Source organism: Indicator indicator, chromosome 1 (assembly GCF_027791375.1).
Source record: "Indicator indicator isolate 239-I01 chromosome 1, UM_Iind_1.1, whole genome shotgun sequence".
Classification (NCBI taxonomy): domain Eukaryota; kingdom Metazoa; phylum Chordata; class Aves; order Piciformes; family Indicatoridae; genus Indicator; species Indicator indicator.
Window position 1 is genome coordinate 116,994,036 of NC_072010.1, and position 6,038 is coordinate 117,000,073.

The following is a 6,038-nucleotide window of genomic DNA, read 5'->3' on the forward strand; positions in this document are numbered from 1 at the left end:
TTAATCTGGTGGGATAGGCAATAGATAGAGGACAATGTGTTTTAAAGCTAGGATAATGGCAGTAGGCAGTCTTGTCTTTGCAAAGCTCCCCTGAAAAAGAATCTATAGACACATTTAATTACTTTCAAAAGACAAGGGACATCAAATCTGTTCTTAGGGCTTTATTCCATATGGACTTGTTCCTGCTTAATTTACTTCAGATTAAACTAAACAATGGCTCACACTGAATGAGGACACCTATAATATATATAAATAAATCAGGAATAAGAAATAGCTATGTGTAGAGCAAGCCCTTAGGTCACCTGCATGACCCAAAAGTATACCTCTATCTTACCTCTTTCTCCTGGCTGTCATCCTAACTTCTTCCTTGCTTTAATTTGGAACTTCAGCTGCAACTGGATCAGCCTGGACTCCATGCTCTCAAGAGCCTCTACTTAAGTTGAAGCGATTTGGAGAACCAGGGTCTTGGATACTATGTGTTATGGAGGTGTGTACCACATTGTTTGAAATAGCACATCAGATGTTTATTCCACTGTTTCATTGGGAAGATGGTGAAAGATGAAAAACTGAGTTAGATAAAACCCCACTTGCACTTGGCAGTTGAGTTTAAGCAAAAAGTAGTTTACTTTCTCTCTGCACTGTGATTTAAGAGTTAAGTCAATGAACACCAGCAACAAAGGGGTGAGAGCTCATGATAGAACAGGGAAAGAGCTCATCTAAGAGTATTTTAATTACTTCAGTGCTTTCAAGACAGCCAGGCCTAAATAAAATTCACATTTAGGGTGCTTAGAGAACTGGCTGCCCAGACTCCAAACTTTTAGTTCATGCGGTATGGGAAGGCAGGAAAAGCGTTCCAGAAGATCTTGTATTAAAGAGGCAGAAAAACAAGGTGGCAAGGGAATTCTAGAGCAGTCAGGTCCCTGACTAAAAATAAATAAGTAAACAAATAAATAAAGAAGATGTGCTATAGCTAGCCAATCTGACAAACAACAGTCCGTACTAGATTTACTGAGAACAAATCACGTGAAACCAACCTAATGTATCTTTTTGTGGCAAGTCTTGCATAAATCTTTCTCTCCCACGCATATACATCAGCAGTGGCATCACAAAAAGATTCTCTTCCCACTCTGTTTCACTGTCTTGCAGTATTTCTCAGTCCTTCGGAGAACAGGATTTAATCCAGAGCTTTAGCCTTTTCTTTTCAGAATTAAATCTTTCTCAACAATTGTATGAAGTCGGCCAACCTGAAGTTTCATCAGATTGTAGGGCACCTTTATCCTGAGTATTAGAGCTAAACTATTTTGATTTGATGTTCTGCAAACAGATAGCAGATGACAACTGTGCAATTGCTTTAAAGATGATATAAAAGAGCACTAATTTGCAACTTGCAGAGATAAAACAAAAATCCACCTATTCACTCACTCTACGAACATTTAAGCTACGGCTTAGGTTTTTATACATAAACAGTGTAATACTGCAGCTGGCTTAAGCCAACCTACATTGTCTTGGAAGGAGGCTGCCATTCTCTTTTTGTGTGGGCGCTCGTATTCACATGGTTGTGCTCAGGTTCACGTGGTTTAACAGTAACTGAATCAGCTTAATGATCTCACTTGGTTAGTTTTCAGACAGATCAGAAAGCTGGCCTGACTTACCAGATGCTTATTATTGTCCACAGAAAGGGAGGCAAGTATTCTGGAAGGAAACTATCTCCAAAGAGGAAGGTGATGAAAGGTGCATAGTTACACATCGTAGTAGATGTTGGAGTTCCTTGCTGATCTCATTTAGAGTACACCCTCGCAAACAACCGAGAAGCGTGGTGTGGAAATGAGCAGCAGGAAGAGGGTGGGAATTCTTAAACCAACTTTTCCACTGAAGAAAATGAACAAATAAATCACAGTGTACGTAATTTTACTGAACTCCACAACACACTCCAGCTAGGCTGCTACTAGTGCCCAGTCAGACACATCTGTGAATTTTTGCTAGTTCAGAGATTAAGTTAATAGCAGCTCTGCCTGCTCAGTACCTCAAGAGTCAGTTCCTTTATAATCTGATCTGAACTACAAAAGTAAGACATGAATTAAAGAGCAAGTTTAGGACCGTCCCTGGGCCTTCACTTTTGTGTTTTCAGTGCTTGTGACTGTAGCAGCTGAACAAATCAGAACAGAAGTTAATAAAAATCTCATGGCTTCCTTGTAAAGCTGAGAACTCTTTAGAAAACTGAGACACATCATAATGTGCATCATGTTTATGATGGTAGAGAGCCTGTACAAAGTGAAAAAAAATACAAGTTAAAAGAAAGATTAATCATATTCATGTATGGAGTGAATGACCAACATAGTTGTTTCTGTGGTATTAGGAAAAAGAATGCCTAGTTTTACATATTCATCTCAAAAGCTTTAAGAACAAAAAACATTCTCTGCGTGAGTTCCTCCAGCTTGATCTTGCTCTGCTTCCGGGCAGACACCATCATTTTTTAGGTACACTTTTTCCCTGCTGTTAGCAGCGCTGCAGGGCACCATCTCCGAAGTTACCATCACAGGGTTTCTTTGTCAGCTTGGCAAGTTGTTTCCTCTTGCCCCCACAAAGATGAGGGCTAGTCCAGTCTCACTGAAATCCACAAAGGTCCTGTGCCAGAGCTGCAGTTAGACATTATTCTGGTTTTGCAGACTCGAGTGGACCTGCTCCAGTTTACTTTATCTGATAATCTAGCTCCATGAGAACAAATCCCTAATGACTCATGTCCACTTCATACCTAGTGCGCTGGGGAAGAAGTTATTTTTCAAGCTGGGTCCCACATATCCCAGCTAATAATGTTTTCGTAGAGATATTTTCTTCTAGGAGGCGCTGAATAAAGTTTGTATTTAACCAAGATATTTGCTTGACAAATACCCCACGTCACACGACGTTGTGCGACGAGGTGTCAGGGTGAGTCAGAGCGTTCAGTCCGCTGGCACCCTCTATGGACTCTTCATGGGACGGCACACAGCCGCGCTTCCTGGGGAGAAAGCAGCTTCTGAATCACGTTGGAAATCGAGCAGAAACAAACAAACAAACAAATTAGTTTTCAAAACTGAATAGATTTACTGAATAGATTTTACTATAGGTGTACAGTTATTTTAGTACAAATAACTACCCTGACGAGTCTCTAATTTGGTATAAAAATAACCAATCCTCTTTTCAACAAAGTGCTTTCCTTCAGATGGCTGTTTCCTTTTGTTTTGTACATGCAAATCAGCATCTATACACTTAATATGAACTTTGGAAAAACTCTGGAAAAACAACTTTGAAATCTGTTCTCTACTCTTGCCTGGTAAATACACAGGTATTAACAAAGCTTTCATACACAAACTAATATGAGAATGTAAATCCTATTCTAAATGACTGACAAGAAAATGGATGTAACTTTTTAGCTTTCCAAAGTATTTGTATGAATGCAAACACTGTGAATAATAATAAAGTGGATGATGAACCCAAGTACTGGTAGAATAAACTCTGGAGTGTCATTATGCATCATAAATGAGGGAAACGATTTTCGAATATGATTTTTAAAATTAGGTTTCTATTAATAAATTGTAATCCCATCGTGTCTGCTCCAACAGTTGATTTTGTCTTCAACAACGTGTTTAATAAGCTCCCATTAAGCTGTGGCAATTTAGAACTCGCAGGTCATACCTCTGTCCTGCAAGTGTGGTTCCAGAGCTCAAGTACAAATCTATAATGCCATGTTTAAGTCTGTCATGTGAATGGCCTTTCTGCAAATTAACTTTGGTACCTGCAATGCAGCTTGCACTGCAGGCAGCAGCCTCTCAATCAGGCAGGCATAGGGATGTGTCCAAAGAAGTAAATTGTTGGATATTGGATTAGAGGCTTCTGGTAAATTATTGTAAAAGATCTGGAAAAGACTCCTCTATATTCTGGTTGACTAATACTTTCCATTATAAAGGACTCTTTCTCTGGGAAGCCTTAACACCTCTGTTGTTTGTTGCAGGCCTTTGATATTTAGCAGGGGAAATCCCAGCGGCTATAGTGGTACCTATTCATTGCCCAGAGAAACGTGAGTCAGTTTTACCAGGATTATAAAAGTATTAAAAATGCTGGGTCTCTGATTCATGCACAAAGGCAGATTAAAATCAGGCTGCCACCCACATCTGTCTAGTCTACCCCTGCTGCACAGATGGCTCAACTGCTCTTCAGACATCAGCAATTCAGCCACAAATTACAGCCCAGCATATTTAATAACACTAAAACCTGAGCACAAAGATCTCAGATGCCTATAGAGGAAGGAACTTTCAAGGCAGTGACAAGGTGGACAGCTATGGAAGGAGATTTTTTACAGCTGTCACTTTAAATCTGCCTGTATGAGTGACATGATTTCTCTCTCTGGCCAAGATTGCTAAATGTTGGTGTAGGTTAGGCTGAAGCAGCAGTGAGCACTGCCATCTGCACAGAGGTGCATGGTCAGAGATGTGGTTTAGGGCTCCTCCCGCAAGCCCCACTCCCAATAACAAAGCAGCTGTAGCAGAATGGCACAGACCCTTCAGTTGGCTTACTCTCCCCCTGCTCTTTTTGACACCAAATGTAGGAAGCAAAGGACAGTTCATGTAAGAATGTAACAGATCCTATGCTGATACTACCTTCTCACCCACTCTTACCAGGCTTCATGGGGGTCCTGGTCAGAGCACTGTATGCTTCCAGCTGTGAGGGAATGAGCCCTTCCTTCCCTGGCCCTGCACACAGATCTAGCATGGCCCCATATCCTCCATAGGCCTCATGTGCAACAGCAGTCAGCAGTTAAATGAGAGGCCAGTTCAGGGGAGTCAGTTTTCTACAAAAGATGCACCAAACTGAGGTGCTCAAGTGCTTCAGGCTACATGGCAAGAACACTTCCATTTCAGATGGCCTATTTTTGTTCAAACTATCTCCAGTCTGTCTGATACTCCATTCCAGTTGGCTGGGGACTCACCTGTGTGCAGTTTGATTGCTTGTTCCAGGCTGTCAGTGTCATGAAGGAGTGAACATTCAGTATGCAGTGGTGATGCACTATTGCTCTGTATATGCACTGAAAGTTGCTTTTCTAGTGGCACAGCAAGCCCTTTGAGAGTCCTCAGGAGAGGACTGGTAGTAGCTAATACAGGTTAAGTGAGGGTTCTAACAGGCTAAGTACTACCTTCTGTGTGTGAGACTCACGTGTTTTAGTTGAGGGCTCATTCAGTTCTTGTTTTAAAAAATGTTTCAAACTTTGTGATTCCTTTGTACTGTGATGAATGATACCTATCATTTTGTCTGTGCCAAGCACCTTTCCAAACAGGTCAGAATAACTATGGCTATGTGGAATTACTTATGAGAATACAGTGAGGTACATTTAGCTATGCTGCCAATATCATCCATTTACCTTCTTGTCATTGTACCTGCAGCACCCAACAAGTAACTATAAAATTTCCATCATACCAAAGGGTATATAAATCCTAAAGTCAGCTCTGTGAACATCTTTAACTGTTTTATTTACACACGACCTTCTTTTTTTTATTTGAAGTGTATTAATTTAAGAATACAATGTATTTTAAAATTCTGTTATAATATTAAAGTCTCTCTAATAAATCTTGAAAGAATTTTGGTCACTAAGTAAAGCTAAGAAAACTGCCAAAATTGTATTTATTTATTTATTTATTTCATAAATATCTCATAAACTGTTAACTGATTTCTAGTAAAAAACATGTTGGGCTAATAAAAACCAGGATGTTTTATCTACCAGTTCAAACTGTTTGTCTCATGCATTGGCTCTACACTTTCGCCCCCTAGGTTATATTTATTTAATAAATAAATAAACACACACGCATTATATATGCTATGTGAATATACATACATTCTTCTCCAAAAGACTATAAATGAAAGTATTATATGTGTATAATACTGTGTTTATCTTGCATATATTCTCTAAGCACATTGTATAATTTAACATGAAAGCTGAGAAAAACACAGTATTATGTACAACATTTGACAAGGATAAATGCAAAGACTTTAAAACATATTTTGTTTAA